This window comes from Coturnix japonica, chromosome 5 (assembly GCF_001577835.2).
Source record: "Coturnix japonica isolate 7356 chromosome 5, Coturnix japonica 2.1, whole genome shotgun sequence".
Taxonomy (NCBI): Eukaryota; Metazoa; Chordata; class Aves; order Galliformes; family Phasianidae; genus Coturnix; species Coturnix japonica.
The window spans coordinates 11,902,092-11,922,395 of record NC_029520.1 but is presented as its reverse complement, the minus strand read 5'-3'; the positions used below and the strand labels follow the sequence as shown (position 1 = coordinate 11,922,395).

General features: G+C 43.0%; 1 protein-coding gene across 7 annotated transcripts in view; it reads left to right on the top strand.

Moving 5' to 3' along the window:
* The window catches only part of ARNTL (aryl hydrocarbon receptor nuclear translocator like), a 44,177-nt gene that overhangs the window by 510 nt on the left and 23,363 nt on the right, over nucleotides 1-20,304 (top strand). Inside the window, exon 1 of one of the 7 annotated variants that reach the window (XM_015863932.2) lies at nucleotides 18,871-19,079. The exons of the other annotated variants lie outside the window; for them this stretch is intronic. The gene's annotated coding sequence lies outside the window, so the exon portion shown is untranslated. Of the gene's footprint in view, nucleotides 1-18,870; nucleotides 19,080-20,304 lie in introns of those variants that run through there. 7 annotated transcript variants of the gene reach the window in all.

Genomic DNA, 20,304 nt, shown 5'->3' with positions numbered 1-20,304 from the left:
GGTGCCGGGAAGGTCTACCCGTGATCGCGGCTGTGTGTGTGTGTGTGCAGGGAACCAGGCTGCCTGCCCAGCGGTTGGGGTTTCTGTGACTCCAGTGCCTCGACGGTGACAGTTCTGGAAAGGGTTTGGTTGAAATAACGGTGAGGAAACAAGCGGGTGTGCTTGCGAAGATGCCCGTCGTGACTTCTACATATTTGCTTGGTCTCCGAGGTGAAAAGGGTCAACTGGTGACGCGCCTAACGTTCTTAAATGATTTCGGAATCATTCTGAATCTTATATTCCCACCCTTGGTTCGCAGGCATTCGGATTGAAACTTCATTGCAGTTTCTTTCGAGCGGGTTGAATCAAGCTCCCATCCGTACCCGTTTGGTTCTGTTTTACCAATAAGGCTACTAGGTGGGAGCAACTGGTAGCGCCCAGGCTGCTGCTGTTTGCAGGGAAGGAAGGAAGGCTGGTTGGTTTCCATTGGCTGGAGCTGCCGGCCGACTGGTTCTGTGCTCAGCGTCCTGCACAAGGCTGAAGTTAAACTCTGCCCCCAAAGAACGTGTGCTTGCTGTGCTGTAGGAATATGCCAACAGCTCTTTCAGGTGGCAGAAACTGGAGGGCTCTCACCTGGATGTTTTAAACCATGTTCCGTCTATTAGGAGAAAACCTTTACTACTTCTGGGCTTTGTGGGCTGGTGCTTCTTGTGGCTATTCATGATTTTATGTCTCCATGTGGAAATGGACTGTGAAATAACAGTATGATCCAAGTATTACAAGTATTGGTATTACATCCAAGTCTGAGGCCCTCAACACAGGAAAGATGTGGGGCTTGTAGAGAGGGTCCAGAGGAGAGCTGCCAGGATGATCAAAGGGCTGAAGCACCTCTTCTACAAAGGCTGAAGGAGCTGGACTTAGTCTGGAGAAGAAGCAGCTGTAGGAAGACTCTGGCTTTCCAGTATCTAAAGGGAGCTCAGGAACAGGAGGGAAAACAACTTGTAAGACAAGTAGATAGTGATCAGCCAGGGGGAATGATTTTAAACTAAAGGAAGGAAGATTCACATTAGATATCGGGGGAGTTGCTTTACTGAGAGGAGGCTGAGGTGCTGGAACAGGCTGCCCAAAATGAGCGTGGATACTCTGTCCCTGGAGGTGTTCAAGGTCAGGTTGGATGGGGCTCTGAGCAGACTGATCTTGTGCTTGATCTGATGGTTGGCAATCCTGCCTGTGCTGGGGGGTTGGAACCTGATCCTTGGGGTTCCTTCTAGCCAAAGCCATTATGCGATTTAATGATTCTGTTCTCTTTTGTATTGCACGTGTCCATAGTCTGTTCTCATTGTAGCTGTGGTGGATGCAGCATAGAGGACTCCACATCTGTATAAGGGATACACTGGGGTGCTGCCTCTGCAGGTACTGGAGGAACCTAAGGAAAGCTGCCTTGTGTTCCTGCAGGGCCTTCTGTATATTACAGGAGCATCCGTAAATCTACCTGCTGCTGGGCTTTCCCAAAGACAGGGCCAAGGAGGGCCGGCTGCTAGATCACTGCCATTGCCAGCCACCAAGAAACATGCTATGCACAAAGACCACTGATAAGGGGGTATTAGGAAGGTCACCTTTATAGGGCTGGCTTATTGAAGGCTTCTTTTCCCACTAAATATCTACTCTCAAGGATTTCTTTTGGGAAACCAGGAAAGGGAACAAATGAACACTCACTGGATTTACTTGGCAGAGCTTTGTTATGCACAGTTCCTCGTCGCTATCCAAGGCTGTGATGACAAAGATGAAACCTAATGTGATAGCCACAGCCTGAGTGCTGCAAATGAGTAAAACCATTTCTAAAAGCAAATTGCAATCAAGCAAACTAGAAAGGCATAGAGACACATAGGCTAATTAATTTAGATGAATACATAAGTGCTGTTTCACACTCAACTTCAATATTTTCTTTCCAGCATGGAGCTGGTTGTCTGTGTGCTAATGGTTTGACAGGAGGTACAGGGAAACTGGAAGAAATAGAGTTGTCAGGACAAAGCACTGAGTTTGGTGGATCCCTCAGGGGCTTTCTTTAGTTACAGAACTTGTGTGCTTCTGACTTTTAACCTTTATCATGGCAATTCTGTCCATAGCGTACTTCTGAAAGAGCAGAAAAGTGGTAAGCATCTGGTTATATCTTCCAATGCCAGCAAATGTAGAGTTCTCTGAAAAGCTGAAGACAATTTTCTTCTACAGAAAACATGTAAAGATGTATTCCAATAATTGCAAAGACTCATATAAATACATAATTTTAAGCTTGCGTAGCTTCCTTGTTTTCAGTAAGATTACGGAACACACAGAATAACTCAAGTTTTAGTACTTCACAACCTTACGTGGGGTATGAAACTTTCACCTTATTATTCTTAGAAAACTTGAGACTAAAATAATGATTTAGATGAACGCAATACTGAGCTCAGAGAAATGAGCATTGACCTTCACTGTTAGTTTCTGAAATCTCTGCTCATCCTGTGGGAGTCAGGATCTGTGCTTTGGAGGTGTTTGAAGAAGCAAAGTTTTTGTTGCAGCTTAAGCATTTAAAAGCATTGGAGAAGCTTTTAGTGTGGGTTTTTCAGTAAAGTTTCATGGGGATGCTGTAGGTTTAGGTACTGGGTTAGGAACATAGAGCAGAGGGATGCTCTGGTTGTCTTGCATTGTAATCACAAAACGCTCCAGGTTTGGCCAAACAAAATGCAAGGTGGATTCTTGCACAGTTTGAGCAGCAGCAAAACAAACTGAGAAGTCTGTATGTAAATGATGCATATTCCTGTGGTTAATGTGTGTAACACACCAGACTGAAACAGCACAGATTGATGCATCTGATGACGTGAAGTTACTTTTCCTTTGAAGAGTTGGCACGTTGAGTTATTTAGAAAGCCAATATAAGTTTTGTGTGAAGATTGATTGTTTCTGGTGGCTTGAAGGAAGCGATCTCAGTTTTGAATATCAAATAGTTTTTAATCAGCAGTTAATTGCTTTGCATGTCGCCCAAACACCTGTGGTATATATTTGGTAGATCTTCATGCTGAACAAGGTGGGGAGCTCACTTGCATCAACTCCATCTTGCACCTGCCTTGTTTTGGTTTTTTTTTTACCTCGGTTCATTGGAAAAATGCAGTAAGGCTATTTAGCCAAGGCCCAGACTTCATCTCCTTGGAAACCTGATCTTTCACCAGATGTTGAGAAATGTAATTTCTTTTTTTAATCCATTCCGCAGAAGAATGCAGATCAAAACAGCACCTTCTGGCTCTGGGAGTCTGGAATATTCGTTATCTGTAAAATAGCCTGGCATTTCACCCTTTGTCCTGGTGAAGATCAATGTTTTCTGTTGCATTCAGTGTTATTTTGAACTTGTTTTAGATGTTACTAAGAATCTTGTTGTACTTGTGTAGTTTAATTCTATTCAAGAACTGGCTGCTAGTGCCTTCTCTGCTTGTACAGTGAAGGACTGTCCGCGTTCCTTACCCCTTACATGCCCGCAAGAATTCACCTATATCCATGTTCAGTTCTGCAGAAAGATACTTCTTAGCCAGCGCATACAGAATTTGTAACCTTTTCAGTCTCCTGCCATTTGAGAAGCTGTTATTCAATGTCTCTGATGTCAGACACTCTTCTAGGTCAGCTGCTAGTGTCAGAACAGCTTGTGACCCTGAGCTGATGCCATGCTGTGGCTTTGTAGATTGGCCTTCAGTAGGAATGGTGCCAGTGGGTTACTTATAGAGCAAGAAATATCGCTGGCAGGATTTGGAATGGTGAAGTGGCGTGCCACATTTCTTGTGGATTGAAATGTTTACATTCTCTACTCGCTTAAAAGGAAACCCATTCATATGAATGTCGGCATTTGAGGAAGATGGTTGTAGTTCTCATGTTTGTTTTGACAATATTTTCCTTACAAATGTTGGTAGGCTTACATTTTTCACAGATACAAGCTAATTTAGTAGCACCTTGTGTAAAGGGAAGAGCAAACATACCACGGAATCCTCAATGGCTTTTACTTGGTGTGGCTGTGACAGAAAAGCATCTCTCAGTGAGCCATTGCTATAGCACTAGGACAGATATGTTTGGCTGTTCCTAAGCAATGTGTATTGGCATCATGTCTCTCAAATCACCTCAATAGGAAAGCATTTTATAGCCAGTCATATATGCTTATGCAGCTGCATTGGTTTGTTTTATCTCATTTGACAATATACCAGTGTTATCCATGTATTTTAAGGACTGCATGTGGTCCTGATAAGAGACTCTCCAGAAAACTCTGAAGTTAGTCTTACTCATTTAAGTTTTATTTCTTTCTCCCCCAAAACTAATAGAGGACTCAATTCAGTATTATTCTTGGTCTGAAGCATTCTCTGTCTTGGAAACTTCCTCATAGGTGGCTTTGCCTTTTCAGCTTTGTCTTTATACAAAACCAACAAGATCTGAAGGAACGTGGCAGAATCCGCCAAATAGTGCTGTATTACAGAATAGTAATGGACAGAGTGTGGATATACATCAAAATGGCAGGAGAAAATAAGCTTAATATAATTTACTTTTTTTTTTTTTTAACAAAAAAGAAGATTTTCTTTCTGTCTTCAGACTTTTTTTTTAAAATTATTATTATTGTTTCCTTGATCTATTTTGTTATGAACAAATTCTTGATTAACATACGGTCTTTTCACAGACCCTTAAGAAATTCAGGACTTCGCTTCTAATCTGAAATAAAAATACGTATTAAGAAGTAATAAATGGTGTATCCTTTGTGTTGCATCTGTGCATTGTAGTTGTGTTGGGAGTGTATCAGGCAGAATGGTTTTGGCTCAAGTTCTACTTATATTTTTACCCTTCATTCATGAGCCTTTGGAAACTATATTTAAAATCCTCCTGAGATCGGGGCTTCAAGTTGCAGCTTGATGCTTGTTATATTATTTGTAGTATAACCTATTGTGATAGAAAATGCAGCAACAACAGCAGAGTAGCAAGGCCCTTGGCTGTATTAAGTGAGGATTTGCTCAAATGCAATGGCTGTTTCTGACTTTGTTTTCAGTCAGGTTTTTCAGTCTGTGGTTTTAGAACTGCTTACTTGGAAACAGGAATAACAGAATCACAGAATTGTAGTGGTTGCAAGAGACCTCATGAGATCATAGAGTACAACCTGCTAAAGCAGGTACCCTACAACAGGTCGCACAGATCAGCATACAGACAGGGCTTGAATATCTCCATAGGAGGAGACTCCACCACCTCTCTGGGCAACCTGTTCCAGTGCTCTGGCACCCTTGCAGTAAAGAAGCTCTTCTGCGTGTTTGTATTGAACTTCCTGTGTACAAATTCTAGGCCATTACTCCTTGTCCTATTGCTACACACCACTGAGAAGAACCTGGCCTCATCCATTTGCCTCCCAACTTCCTTTAGATATTTATAAACATTTATCAGATATCCTCTCAGTCTTCTTTACCCCAGGCTGAACAGGCGCAGGTTACTCAGCCTTTCCTCATATAGGAGATGCTCCAGGTCCTTAATCATCTTCATGGCCCTCTGCAGGAATCCTTCTAGGAGATCCCTGTCTTTTGAACCAGGAAGCTCAGAACTGGACATAGTTTTCTAAATGTGGCATCACCAGGGCAGGGTGGAGGGGAAGGATCATCTCTCTTGTCCTGCTGGTTGTGCTCTTTGCGATGCACCCCAAGATCCCATTGGTCTTGTTGGCCACAAGGGCACACTGCTGGTTCGTGGCCAATCTGTTGTACAGCAGAACACCCAGGTCATTCTCTGCAGAGCTCCTGTCTCCTGACCTGCAGTGATGCATGCAGCTGTGCCTCCCCAAGTGCAGGACTCTACACTTGCTCTTGTAGAACATGATCAGGTTCCTCCCTGCCCAGCTCTCCAGTCTGTCCAGGTCCAGTTGAGTGGCAGCACAGCCTTCTGGTGTGTCAGCCGCTCCTCCCAGCTTTGTATCATCAGTAAACTCATGTATCTATTTGTCTGTTACCTATTCCAATGTACTGTGTTGCCAAGCTGTGCCATGTAATCCTTGCATTTAAGTTTGAAATTGGCTTGTTATAGATGAAATTAAATCAATAAGTTTTAAAAAAAACAAACCAATATCAACACTGTGTTCTCAACAAACTTGAGAACATTTTTGTATTATACTTACGTGGCCCCAATCCAGAAATCAAGAAAACTGCCTACCAGTGTATGTATATTTGGAATCTTTCATGGACCTGTGTGGGAAATGCCACTGTTCAGCGCAGTCGAACTTGATCCTTATGGGGCCCCTTCCAACTCGGGATACTCTGTGATTCTATGATCACCAGGGTTGTGTTCAGTTATTTGCACAGTACAGAAGTTAAAAATCTGTGGCCAAAGAGAGATTCACAGCTTTTGGTTCCCAGCAGTTTGTTCTGTAGCTACAGGACATGAATCCTTTGCCACAACCATAGACAGCTTGTACTGTACTTGTACTGTAGCTTTGATGATCATTTGAACCGGATTGCTAGACAGTCTCCTCCCTTAGCTAAGATTTAATGCCTTGGACTGGACTGCCCAGGGAAGTGGTGGAATCGCCACCTCCAGAGATGTTCAAGAAATGTGTAGATGTGGCACTGCAGGACATGGTTTAGTGGGCATGGTGGTGATGGGTTGGCACTTGGACTAGATGGTTGTAGATGTCTTTTCCAACCTTAATGGTTCTGTGATTCTATCTCCAACCTTGCGTTCTGTCCCTCTGGTCTGTGCTGGCTCATGTTTGAGCAAGTATACTGGCTGGGGGAATCTGATTTGGCTCCATGATAACTCCTTACCCCACCCAAGGACTGATCTGAGATTACTCAGTTTATGGATACTGTTCACTTGTGGCTTCAGAAGCACTTGTGTCTCTGTAGGCAAGGAGACGGCACAGTTCTCTCAATGAGCAGGCTTGAAGGTCAGGTGGGATGGGCACTGAGTGCGAGGAGTGCTGTTTTAAGTATGTTACACTACAACCTTGGTGAGGAAGGAGAGCAGCTGTGGCAGAATATTGTTTGCATTAAGCCACGTTGGTCCATTTCCTGCATGAAATGGAATGTAGTGCCAAAACATTAGAAGACTTGTTCTGATACTGATAACTAGAAGCCAGAAAAATGAACAAGCATTTAGTTTTATCTCTGGAGCTAGATGGTGGGGCTTTGCACCCCTCTGCCATTAAGAAAATATTTTTATAATGAGCAATTGTAATTCAGCTCGACCTCTGACTGTTTTGCCTTTCCCCTAACTGGCTCTCATTCTTCTGGGTTTCCAGATGAACAAATATAGAAATGTTTAAGATATACAAATCTCTCAGGAGCTCATTCACCACAGTCGCGTGACTCTACCGATGCTGAGTACTCACATGTCCAAGTTGTTGTCAAACTGGTAATTTATTTAAAAACGACAGAGATGCAGCATTGTCTCTAGTTCGGCTTGACAGGCAATGTGGAGGAAATGCAATATAGGAATGGGACTAAAATGATTTTCTTTTCGTCCCAGACGATGCACGGTTTGGACTTCAGCACTCCAGTTGCACACCCCTCTGTGCCCTTTGGGGATGGGGAGCTGTCTGCTTTGATGCAAAATTTCAGGGGTGGCTGTTTAAGAATGATTCTTCAACTTGGCACAGATCTCACCTTGCTATCATTTCATCTCTGTACTCTGCTTTCTGGAAGCCGTGCTCTCTGAAACTTGCTCAGGCTTCCATTTAAAGAAATGCCCTTAATGAAATTATGAAATAGCCCTGCAAAAGAATTACAACTTGAAAATCTGTTTTCTGTAGGGCTGTGTACACTTTTAAAAAAAGATTTACTACCATTTTTGAACTAATTTGGAGTGTAAATGGAAACTACAGGAAGGTTTCAGTCAGCAGACGGTGAGAGGATCTGTGCCTGCTACTTAAATTAGTGACCTTTTTTTTCATTCCTAGGGCATATGAGCGCTGGTAAAGACCAAGCAGCGAACATCTCAGAAAGAAGCTGGGCCAAAAAATCCTCCATTCAACAAAAAAAGGAAGGAAAAAATGCCAACTGATACTCATTAGAGACCTAATTAACATTGTAGAATACTGAAGACCTTCTGTCTCTGGGTGAACTGATTATTATCCACCCATGCAAGACTTTTGAGGTTCCCTTAAGTGATTACGTTAGTCTAGGCGAGTTCCAGCTGCTTTTCAGGCAAAATAAATGTGCCTTTTGGAACAGGATTCTGTCAGGCAAGAGTCCTTGAGCCGCTGTGAATTCATTTCTGGTGTGCTGAAAAACTTGCTTAATCGACTTGCTTTGGCACAGCTTTCAGATGCACGCGTCTTATTTTTTTTAAACAAATATTCTGTCATCTGACTTGTCTTCCTCTTTTAGGATATTTCTGTGGCTTGCTAATTTCCTGTAGCCCTAAACATATTGGAGTGATGGTGTTCCCTGGCAAATGTGGATGAGTACTGGTTTATTTTATTTGTGAGTGAAAACCATTCTTCTGTTTTTCTGCTAACTTCTGTTAGGTGTCTTCAAGAAGCATGGTAACTGCTCTCTTAACTGGTTGCTGATTTCTTTAAACATACGTATGTGTATTTTCTCCTCTGGAAGTTGTCTCTGTGTGGTTGTGCTGCCTCTTTTCTCTCAGTTCTGTGAGCACTTTTCTTCTGTTGGTGAATGCTTTGTGAAGATGTTTTGGAATGATGGTGTGTTGGCATCCATGTTTGGGCATAATATTGGTGCAAGTTCTCAAAGTGTGCCTGTAGGAGCAGCTGGCAAGTTGGTTTCAGAGATGTCCAGGAAGCAGATGAAGATCTTTCAGGAAGGAACCTAAATGGACTAGTGGATTTCTACGTAAAGAAGAAACATTAGGGATAAATACAGTTAACTTCATTTTTCATTTCTAGTGTCATTGCAGGTTGTAGTGAAGCATCACCATTCCCTACCTTCAGATAAAACGTAGCATATCCTCTTTAACTCCGCCCAGTGATCTAATTTGGCTGAGGTTTGGTTTTTTTTTTGGCAATAGCATGCAAGTTTCTCTTAAATCATCCTGTATTTTCCACACATCTTTCCAAAAATGCACTCATCAGAATCATTTCCACATCTGATCTAATCACCGTCTTCCACTCCTAAAAAAGTGTGGCCAATTAGTTCCTGCTGGCTGCCTGGATTGCTCTTCGCTTGTCTTTATAGTTTTCATATTTCTGCTTCTCAGTATGTTAAGCATCAGATATCTCAGTAGAATTATATTGTAACGTTTTTACATATCATCCTAATACAGAACAGTATTTCTTTAACCAACACTATCTTGTATCTATACAAACTCTTTCAGGACTCTCTCCTACGTAGTAGAGATGGATTTGTTTTAACTTAGATGTTGATAAAAAGAGCCTTCCGAAAAAAAAAGTAAACTTGCTCAAAGCAGCATTTCACAAACAAAGAACCATTTTTCAGATTCTCCTTCCTACCTCTATTACACTGTAGGCTTTCTAGGCCTATTCTTACTGAACATCCCTATAGAAATTAACCCTTTTATTCTCATATTCAATTACTTGTTTGCCGTAGCAAGCACAATATACCTTTGCTGGTTAGTTCGTCATCTCTTCTTCTCCTTAGCGCAGTGCTGGTACTTGTTTGACTTCCTGAATCATCTTACTGTGATGTATTCAAATTGTGGATTATCTTGGGATTTTATTTTATTTTTTTTTGACAGGTTTTGTGTAAATCTCTTGGATGTTTGAATAGTTCACTATGAGGTAAGCGAAGGAACACACAGCTGAAAGGTGAAGCTCGGGGGTTAACATCTCTTGCAGTCACACTCTCAGTTACAAAGGTTTAAATGTTTAGGCTTGCAACTTCTAATAAAAAATGTAAGAGTTGTGTCGCATGAATCCCTCAGAGAGAGGTCTGTGCTGCACTGCTGAGCGTTCGTGTAGCCCCATATTAAATAAACTAGTTAACTGGTTCGCTCTCTGATCTAAGCAAGGATTAGTCAGCAGTATTGTTTCTGGCAATTTCCACCTGGGCTTGTCCTTAATGTGACTCTGTTCAGGATCCTTAGTAATCATACGCTTCTGGAAAATGCTCTTCGTGGTGAGAGAGCCAAGCGGAGCAGGTTGGTCTGTTTAATTGTCACTCCCAATAGCCTACGTTGTTTGCTAAGATCTTGCCTAAGAAATACATAGGCCATTTCGAAGTAGTTGCTAAGCAGTTTTATGTTTGTATATTGCACTTAGAATTTGTAGTCTGTCTCAAAAAGCTTGTTTTGTTGAAGTGACAGGGAATATTTTATTGACGGACTGTTTCCAGTGCAGTGTTATAGAGAAGTGAACAAATTAAGGTGACTTAATCTCCTTATGTGTGATATTAAATTTGTCCTAACTGTAATGCTTTCTTTAATACTCTATAATACTCTCTTTTAATGCTTTAGGAAGCGTTTATAGAAAACTGAAAAGTACTCAAGGGATGAACTGTGTTTTGCAAGTACAGCCTTACAGTGGGAGATAAAACAAAAACAACAGAGTTGAGTTAAAGGAAGAAAAAGCAATTCATGAAATTTGTTGTTTGGTTGATGATCTGGTGGAGTTACCTGGAGGGACAGGATGGAATGAGTGTCAGTGGCTAGTAGGTGACCTACTCAAATATGGGCTAGAAAAGCTGGAAGTTGGGAAGAAGAGGAACTGAGCTTTGAAACAGCAAAGATGGGAGGAGGGTAATAGAGTCTTGTGAGCTATCAGTTGATCAAGGATATCTTTTTAAAACGAACTTTGGCCCGAATTACAGCGTATCAGTTTGTTTTATAAAATAGCAAATGAGGTTGTTTGTGTCCTACTGCAGGGAAGACGGGAATACTTGATCATGCAAGGAAACAAATCTGAGCAAATTGACAGGAAATGTTAAGATAAAGCGTATGTACTTTTATCTAAGCTGCTACATTCGTAAGCAGAAGGGAGCTGAGGGGGACATGGCTTTAACCAGGCTGTAAGTGAGAGGGAGGCCAAGAAAGAATTGTAGCAGAGAATATCTGTAAGGGCTCTTGTAAACTTTTTACAGGGCAACTTCTAGTTAGAAGGGTAAAAATAGAAGTAAAGGAAACTGAACCCTTCAGAGATAGCTGAAGGAGCTTGAGCAGATATCCTTAAAAACATTCCAGTGGAGCACCAGATGGGTGATTGAGGCAAGAATACACGCAGTAAAGGTATGTATTTCTCTAGTAAAGTGGGGGCAAACTAAAAGACTGTAGATCATATGCTGAAGTGAGCGTTGCAGAAAAGTAGACCTCTGTACAAAGGCAGAAATGCTTATGTCTACTGAGTAGTAGAAGCAGCTTACTTGATTGATCCCTGTATAGAAACCAGTGCCTATCCTTTTTACCGAGTGAAACTGGAAAGTTTTCCATTTTCTAATAAATTAAATTGCTGTAGGTTTACTGGATGGTATCCAAGTCATCCTCTGTACTGTTCAGGAGCTGTAAATAATTATGAGCATTTGTAAGTGGTAACTAAGGGACTGCAATTATTACCATTTGGCACAAGCCTACCTGCGGAAATAACATCATCTAAACCTACTTAAACTTTCTGTGAAAGAATTTGGACTGCCTGGTGTGCCTTCCTAGGTCCTGCGGGACTGGGCTGTGGGCACTGTGGACCATTCTATGACACAGTGACTTTTGGTTTGGTTTGTTTTTTTCTAAACAAGGTTTCTTTCTCCTCTACCCATTTTTGCTGTTGGCAGGATTATTTTTGTTTCTAATGTGCATAATGTCTGTGTAGATCCTAATTCCTGGCATTCCCTGATCATTAACCTGCCTTTATGAAGGGCTGCCTTGACTTAGTAGCGTGAGACTGTTCTACATACAACAGCCATTTAAAAATGCTTTTTCAGTTCTGGTTGTAATGCAAAAGTACGCATCAAAACTTGACCTTTACTTTAAAATAGAAATTGCAGGCTTTAAACCCTACCTGGAAAAACACAAGTCTTAGATGTATCTCTGACAACTGAACGTTGCTTCTTCCCAACATCAGCATTAACGTACAGACGCACAAAAAAGGAATGTGGTTCGTCAGCAATTTCTGCCAAGGGCTTTCCTATTGCTTTTATGCCTTCCACCGGAAAACAAAATTTGTGCTCTCACCAAAGCAATGAATATAGAGTGGCTAGGAAGCCTTTTCTGGCATGTCTGTGTATTCATCACTTGTCATTCTCAAAAGGAAAAGCTCCTGAAGCAGTCTCAGAGCAGGTGTGGATTAGTAGAAGGTTTGGGCGCACCTTGCCTTGCCCCAGCTATGCAGGGATTTGCATCTGAAAACAAATCCTGCAGTGGGTAAGCTATAGGCGCCATTAAAGTGTATGGCATAGATATTTTAACAACGCACTGCTGTTGAAATTGACAGTTCTGCCTTTCCTGTCTCCTGGCATGTCTCAGCCCTGGCTTTGCACGAGTTCAGGGTATCACCCAATGTTCCAGTTAGATGGTGCAGCTTGCTAACCTCGCAGAAGCCTGTGCTTACTGTCAAGCTGTTTTTCAGTCTGATGAGCAGATACATTCGGCACGTTGTGCAGAAAGGCTCTGGGGTCTGTGCAAAGGCCATACCAGGCTACTGAAGGGAAATGTGGGGCAAGAGTGACAAGGAAGAGAAAGAAGGAGAGATCTACCCCTTCTGTGGCAGTAAGATGTTAGGTCAGCTATTCTGGAAAACTGCTCAGCAATTTTTGTTATCTCATGCTTATCCTGGGCTAGAGAGATAACAACTTTTTCCAACCCATATAGCTCTTAACAAAGTAATCACCACTCTGGGCATCATCATTGAAGACAAGAAATATTCTGCTTGATGTGCTGCTCTGAGTCATGCTTTCAGTGCTGTGGTATTTGAAGCTAGAGAAGCTGAACTTTCCTGGTTGCTGGCTTGAGTGAGATGCACACTGTAGGGTGCCTGGGGTTCACCTCAGCGATGTGTCCCATTGCACAGGAGTTCCAATTTACCCAAGTGAGAGAGAAGGAAACACGAAAAGGTAGTGCTGCAAGGAGGCAGCCTAGCTTGTATCATTTACCCATCCAGTATATGGCATGATTACACGTCCAGCTTTACTTCTAATGTTCCATTAAAGGACTTGTAATTGTCACTTTGGCTTCTCAGCCCCTTGAATCCAAAGCAAGTGTGAGAAGAAGCTGCCCTACAGTTGTGCTTACCCTGTGCTGTGGCAGCACAGCTCTCGGTCGGGCAGTTGAGCAGGCAGCTCTCAGTACATCCATTCTGCTCCGGATGCACTGTAGCTGTGTCAGTGCTGGCCCTCGGGAGGTGCTGGGAACTTGCCCTACTTCTCAGTGCTCGCTGTCGCTGCGCTTCGAAACTGCTTTTTGTGAATCTCTCTGAAGAGTGGAGAGTTGGATAATGCCACAGTATGAGCTGTCATAACTTTGAAGCGCTGCCTTTCTCAGTGTTAGCAGCAGATCACTTACTTAAAAAATGGGATTTTAGGCATGCGGGAGGCGATTATTTTTGAAGCATGGAGCGAGACTGGCAATGGTATGTGTATCTTTTTCCTTTTTGTCTCTTCTGGTTGTGTCCTTGCATGGTTTCCAGAAGACATGCAAGTGCTGAATTGTTGTGGTGTCTCAGGTTTTACTATTTGAATGTGGATTTCACTTGTAAACTGTGTGACTTCAAAATGTAGCCAGTAGGTTTATCATTTCTGTTAGTGTTTCTTGTTGCTCCACATCAATCGAAGGGACTCAAGACAGAAGAAGCAGCTGGGGCTGCTTGCATGAGTGTGTGTGTGCACAGGGAGTTATTGACTTAAAAATGGGATTCTGTGAAGAATCCTAATAAACCCTAACATAGTGCTGAGGTAGTCAGAATGAAGAAATATTGTTGTCGGTATAGGTCTGGCATATATATATGTTTCACAGCTGATTTTGCATAAAGCAAAAAGTTAAAAAAAGCTTTTAATAAAGTAGTAGGGAAAAATAGACCTCAGAGATGTGTGTGCTGGAGGAAGCAGCTGAGTGGGGAATACCCTCAGCTTGGTTTCAGGCAGGCTGAGAATATCTTGCTTTTCCCAGGGCTTTCTCTAGGACCAAAGGGAAACTGACAGCCTGTCAGCTTTTCTTTGTCAGGCTGGCTAAGTGCTGAGAGCAGGGAAAGTTTTTTCCAGTCAGAGATGGATTTTAGAAGGACCAAAGGGTCTGTGACAAAGCTGGAAATGAAGGTGTAAGGTATAAATATAACACGTGTCTACCCTCCTTTTAGCAATATTTTGTCCCTTTTGTTTCTGTGCTTCATTCCCTGAGCATACAACCTGTTTGGTTGAGACCTGTTCTTTTCCATTGGCTCCTATTTGTCTGGCAACAGATCACCGAAGGAAAGGTCTTGCACATGCCTGCTGCATTTAGGTTTGTAGTAGTAATGATGTGACTGGGAAACAGAACCAGCTGTAAGCAGTATGTGTAGCAGTATTTGGACCGGGTGATCCAGTCCAAAGGAAGATGCAGGAAATTGGGTTTGTCACCTTAATACACTTGAAAGACTAAAAGAAGCGTGTAGCAGCTCAGCCTGTTAAGCTGAAAAATGGCTGACAAGCCTGAATGCATGAACTTTAAAAGTCAAGAAGAAGAAATATTACATAGGTAGTATTAGTCATGCAAGAACTTGAATGTATTGTCTAATTTTGATGCTAATAATTCTTCATTCTGAAGAGGGAAGAAGAAAATGAGAACCTGGCAAAAGCACACAGCCAGATTGTGAGATTGGCAGCTGGTTCAGCTAACAGTGCTGAAATGGTGCTTTGCCACGATGGAGGCTCTGCAAGAGAGCCTTTAGAAAGACACGTTTCTTAGAACTTTGCATTAAAGGATTTTGCTTCCCTGCCAGAGACAACTTCAGAGCTGATGCACTGCAGGCAAACTGAGGATGCTGCCAAACTGAGGATGCAGGAGCTTGGCTTAGCCATGGGAAGGAAGACTTCAACTTACTCAGAGCATATCAAGGACATTGTAACAGTTAAAATGAGCAGTCAAGCTTTGTGACACTCTTAAGCTCTAAATTAAAAGGTGTGTATTTAGCTGCCTGAAACGTAGCGTATTCAGTTTGTGTAGATGAAGGGTGAAGACATCCTTGAAACCTGTGCCTAAAGCATTTCTGTGCAGCAAACCAGTTCTTGTTTGTAGGAGTGAGATGAAACCTTAGGACAGAAAGCTTCATCTCTTGGACTACAAGCGCAAACAAGGCATTCCCAGTCATGTGTGGGAAATTTACCACTGATTGGTAAATTCCCGCTGCTTGTGTAAACGTGAGAAGCAAGTTGAGTAGCTTACCTACTTGTTTTGTGTGCTTCTCCTGCTCTGCGAACGTCAGTCCAGGCTGTGTGCAGTCCTCCTAAGGAAGACCTTCTGGTTGTTTAAAAAATACTACTTTGAAGTTGGCTGCATGCTACAGCACAAGATGAGACATCGTGCTGACAGTTCAGAAGTAACGTGTACCATTCGGGAGACTTCACAGAGCCACTGTCTCCTCAGCTGTGAGGTTGTTTGGTGTGTTTGCGTTTTATTCCCCCAACAGATTCTGATCAAAACACACCAAACTACTATAGAAGTCAACAGTAGCTGTGGTGAGGTTGTTACGTAAATGGTATTTGTTTTGATTAATTAATTTTCCTACCTGGTAGGATGGGCTTCTCTCAGTCTTTCAGCCTCCAACATCCCTTGGATGGCTTAGGGTTGATGCAAACAAGGATTGCACCCAGTAGTTGTGGACCAGTACATCTTCACTCACTGGAATGAGCACCAAGCTCAGTAACCCGGTTTGACAGCATTCACAGGAACTGGGGGAGCAGATTTTTATCCTTTAACTGTGTATGGGTCTGTCATTACGAGCAGAGTCATGAATTTTGGCATCAAAAGAGTAAATGACTGGAATCCGATATCCAGCCCAAAGGATAGAAAGCTTCTGTTGTCTGTTAATTTTAGGCCTTCCATTTTTTTTCTTTCCTGTAATGTTGAAACTATAATACTTTGTTCCTTCCCACACAGGCACAGAATCTTCTGAAGGATCAGAATAAATTAATATTAAACTCTACATCTTAACGTAGGTTTTTATGAACTCACTTTGTCAGCATTTAACACTGGTGGGTCCTATTTTAAGGTATAAAATACAGCTATTATGTTCTCTGGGGGAACGGCTGTTTATGAGGGTGGACAGTGATAGGACAAGGGGGAATGGTTTGAAACTGAGACAGGGGAGGTTTAGGTTGGATCTTAGGAGGAAGTTTTCCACCCATAGGGTGGTGATGCACTGGAACATGATGCCCAAGGAGGCTGTGGATGCCCCATCCCTAGAGGCATTCAAGGTCAGGCTGGATGTGGCTCTGGGCAGCCTGGTCCGCTGGTTGGTGACCCTGCACACAGCAGGGGGTTGGAACTGGATGATCATTATGGTCCTTTTTAACCCAGGCCATTCCGTGATTCTGTGATTCTTTAGCTGCAGAAATTCTGGGGTGACAAGCATTGTTTTGAGCTAAGTTTTGGTTTTGGTTTAAAGTAATAGGAACACTTCTGATCTCAAGCTCAGTCATTTTCCTGCAAGCAGCTGTTTTCAGAGTAGCTGTTTTTTGTAGCTGCGTTCACATCCACTGCAATCAAAATGGAGATCTTGGCGATTAGGGTCTGTTGAAATAAGGCATTAAAAGGCTTACGTAGATCAGACCTTCAATAATGATGGTAAACCAGCAAGCTTTGCTGTACTGCTCTTCCAGCTGGGTTTCACTGAACTGGTAGAGAGGCAGACAGCCGTGTGTGAGGTCCTGAGAGCTCCTATGGCTTAGGGCTGCTTACTCTGGATGCCACTGCTGAGCACGATACAGTCTCCAGCCCTAGCAGCTGTTGTACGCAACCTTTTTGCTATGCCACTACAGTACATACCACTGGAACCTATTAGGGAGGGAAATACTTCAGCCATAGCACAGACAGTCCAGTTTCACTCTAAACAGGTTTGATTCCTGGAAGGAGCACAGGTTGATGTTGGTTTTGCTCAAGTTTTTGTTGTTGTTGTGTAGGTGATCCTTATCTCCATCAGTCTTGAAGCAGGCATTTGACTGCTTCACTTAAAGAAAAACATGAGCTAGGTGTTTGCTTGCTTGTTTACATCTGTAGATCTTGGAGGTCCACTATGCTCAGTACTGATGGGATACTTCTGGAGCTATGGATCCGGTTCTGAACTTCCCATCGCATAAGTGAATTATTTTAGTTACCATTTATTGTAGGCTTTGGAGCACCAGAGAAGTCCTTTGTCAGAATTGCTGGAAGTAAAAGCTATTTCCCCTTGTAAACAATGAGAAATGGGATCTGAGGCTGATCTGAGAGTCTCAGTGCTTCTATGGACAGGATAAATTTGGGACGTTGCCCTGTGGCTCCGTTATCACTACACCAGTCTAGAAAACTCCTTGAGTGATGCCATGGTATGACGGGCTTTTCTCAGATAAACTAGTGATGAACAAACCTGCTTCTGTACAGGGGTGCATGTGGGCACCATGTTGATCTGTTGAGAAAATGTCTTTTAATTAACTTCCTGGAGCTGAAGGATGTTCTTTGTGGCCATGGTTTTTCTTCTGTGTATTGAAGGCTTTTTTTCCCCTTTAGGTCAAAATGATTCATCTTGTAGCTTTGTGGCTGGTTTAAGCTCATGGGATGCCCCCCTCCAGCCTGCTCCTCTTTCCTTAGGAAAGACAGGGAGCAGCTGTTGGAACAGTAAATCACTTGAGCACCCAAAGGCTGTGTCTCTGCCTTTGCAGAGCTGGGGCCGCTCATGCAGCCCATCTCGTGCAGGGCTGTATTGCAGCAGCTGGTAATGTGAGGCGTGCAGCAGGCTGTGTGTGTGCCTGAAGGATGGGCTAGGAACACCAGCTTGGGCAGGGAAGAGTTCCAGAACTCAGATGTGGTTTGTGGCTGACAGAGGTTGGGGAACGTGGTGTTGAGTGAGTAAAAGGATGGCCTCCGCAAGCAAAACACAAAGATCACTGCTGTGCTGTGAGATGTGGGATGATGCCACAGGGCATTTTACCATCTGGGAGTACAGTGTGTTCCTGCAGATATGATTAAGGGAGTTCAGGGAGCACGAATGTGCCACTGAAACAAAACTGTACCAATCTATTGGACAAATAGGAGGTGTTCTGGCAGGTGCCGAAGGAAAAGGAAAATACCACTGCCTTAATTCAAACATCTTCCTTTAAGACAATACAGACTATTTCCTAATGAAGATCTTGCTGTAGAGCTGCTTCTCACAGGGAGCTGTTGTGCCCGTGTGTGTGATGCCTCTGGAAACAGCTCGAGTCCACTGCGGTGCTTGTGCTGCTGAGTGGGTGTCTCCCATTGTTAGTTGGGGTGCACATCTGGAGCACACATGGAGGAACACAGGGTGGAGAGAACAAACCCTGCCGTGCTTCTTACTGGTTCTTACAGCTGCCTTCTGTGCTGGGGTGCTGCTGTGAAGGGGAGAAAGATTTCCTTCCTGCAGCTGCGTGTTTTTGGTACAAGTCATTACGCACAGGGACAGCGAGCGTTTTCTTAATTATCTCCAAAGGAAACCACACCACACTTTTTCCTCTGTCATTGTGAAATGCTGCTTTCAGATATGACACACTTCTGATTCACAAAGTGAAGAATTGTGTTTCTCTTAAAATAAGCCTGCATTGTGTGCTGGAGATAGCTGAGTCTTGCCCAGGGGTAATTGAAACTCGTGGCGCTTGCGTAAAGAGGTCTTGACTCCCGGATGGGTGCTTGGCAGACTTGGTTGACCTACTTTAGCTGTGACCTTGATTTGCTCAGAGGTGTTTATGTACTCATGATCAGCTTTCCTGCATGATTAAGCCAGTCACGTGATTGCTAACTTTTTTTTTTTTTCCTTGAAAAGGGATGAACAGTAAGATTTGATTTTACTGCCTCCCTGCCCTTGTGATGAGGGGTTAGACAGAAGAGGCTGCACGCACGGGAGGGAAATCCTCAAGGAGGTGATGCAAAATGGGCTGCGGAGAGCAGTTCCCGTGCGGCACAATGACAAAACGTAATCAGGAAGTGGCCTACATGGCAGTTTTTCAAGTAGGTCCTTGGAGTACTTTGTCAGCAGGGTAAGGTTCATAAACTGAAGATTTGGGCTTTGCTTGTGCTTATGGATCATTATTGTATTGCTTTTCGTAGAGGGTTTTTTTAGCCATTGGAAAACCAGCATCTCGAGGCTGAAAAACTCAAATATTCCCTTTCCAAGGAGTCTTTAAAAAGCCCTGACACGGATTATTTCTGAGCTGCTGCCTTTTGGTTACAGTGGGACGTGCTGGTCTTTGCTCTGATCCTCGTGTTGACTCTTTCAAACTTGAACCCTCATCTCAAGAGACGGATGTGATTTTCAGTTCCCACAATGCTGATGCGTAGGGCTGCGGCTGTTAGAACTAAGACAAGTGTTCAGGGCACGGCAGAGAAAGGGCTGATATGATAAGAATGGAGAATTCTGGTTTTTCAGTGTAGTCTTCCTCTGTTTAAATGGCCAACGCGCCTCAAACTGCATATCAAAGCTTCTGTTTGGATATGAACAAAGTGATTTTTTGCATTAAAGTACATCAGTGTCAGCATTGGGTTTTTTAAGCATTCTTCAAAAGGAAAGAACTGCGTTAAATGTATAACAGATATTCTCTGCTGCTTCCTTTCTTAATTCCAGCACATCCCACCCTGCTGTCAGATCATTATTAGTGGTCACTGAGATTGTATTAAACGGTAAAAAGCGATTTCAACAGCCGTGCTCACATATAGGGGTGGTCAGGAGCTTTTGGAATTGAAAGGTGGATGCTAGGGTCAGAAATTCTGGGGAGCACTGGTTTCTAGTAGGTGCATTGTGCACTGCTCGGGGGTTTGCGTCGGATTCCAAGGCTGAATTGTGGATGCACATTAAGCAGGCAGCGTAAGTATGGCTGTATCTACCTTCTGCACCTGGCTGAGGCTGAGGACAACATTTCTGCATCTGAAACGAGAGCAGAGAAATGATCAGTGACTGCGGCTTTACTGGAGGGTTGTATATTAATCTGCAGTAATCTCATAAAACACAGTAACATAACTGAGTTGGTGCTTGTTGAACTGCTTGAGTCGAGAGGCGAAGTAGACAACTAGGAGAAGGCTGATTTAAAATGAAAGTAAGGTTTGGTGTACAGGTAATTGTATTAGTGTGCGTGAAAGCCTTCTTGTGAGTTGTGCTTATGGTGTCCATGGCAATTCATAGTTTGCTTAAAAGTTGTGTTATTTTAGCACTTTGTCAGTGACTTCCTGGTGGCAGCTGGCCTCTTAACTTGCCCGTAGCATTATGCC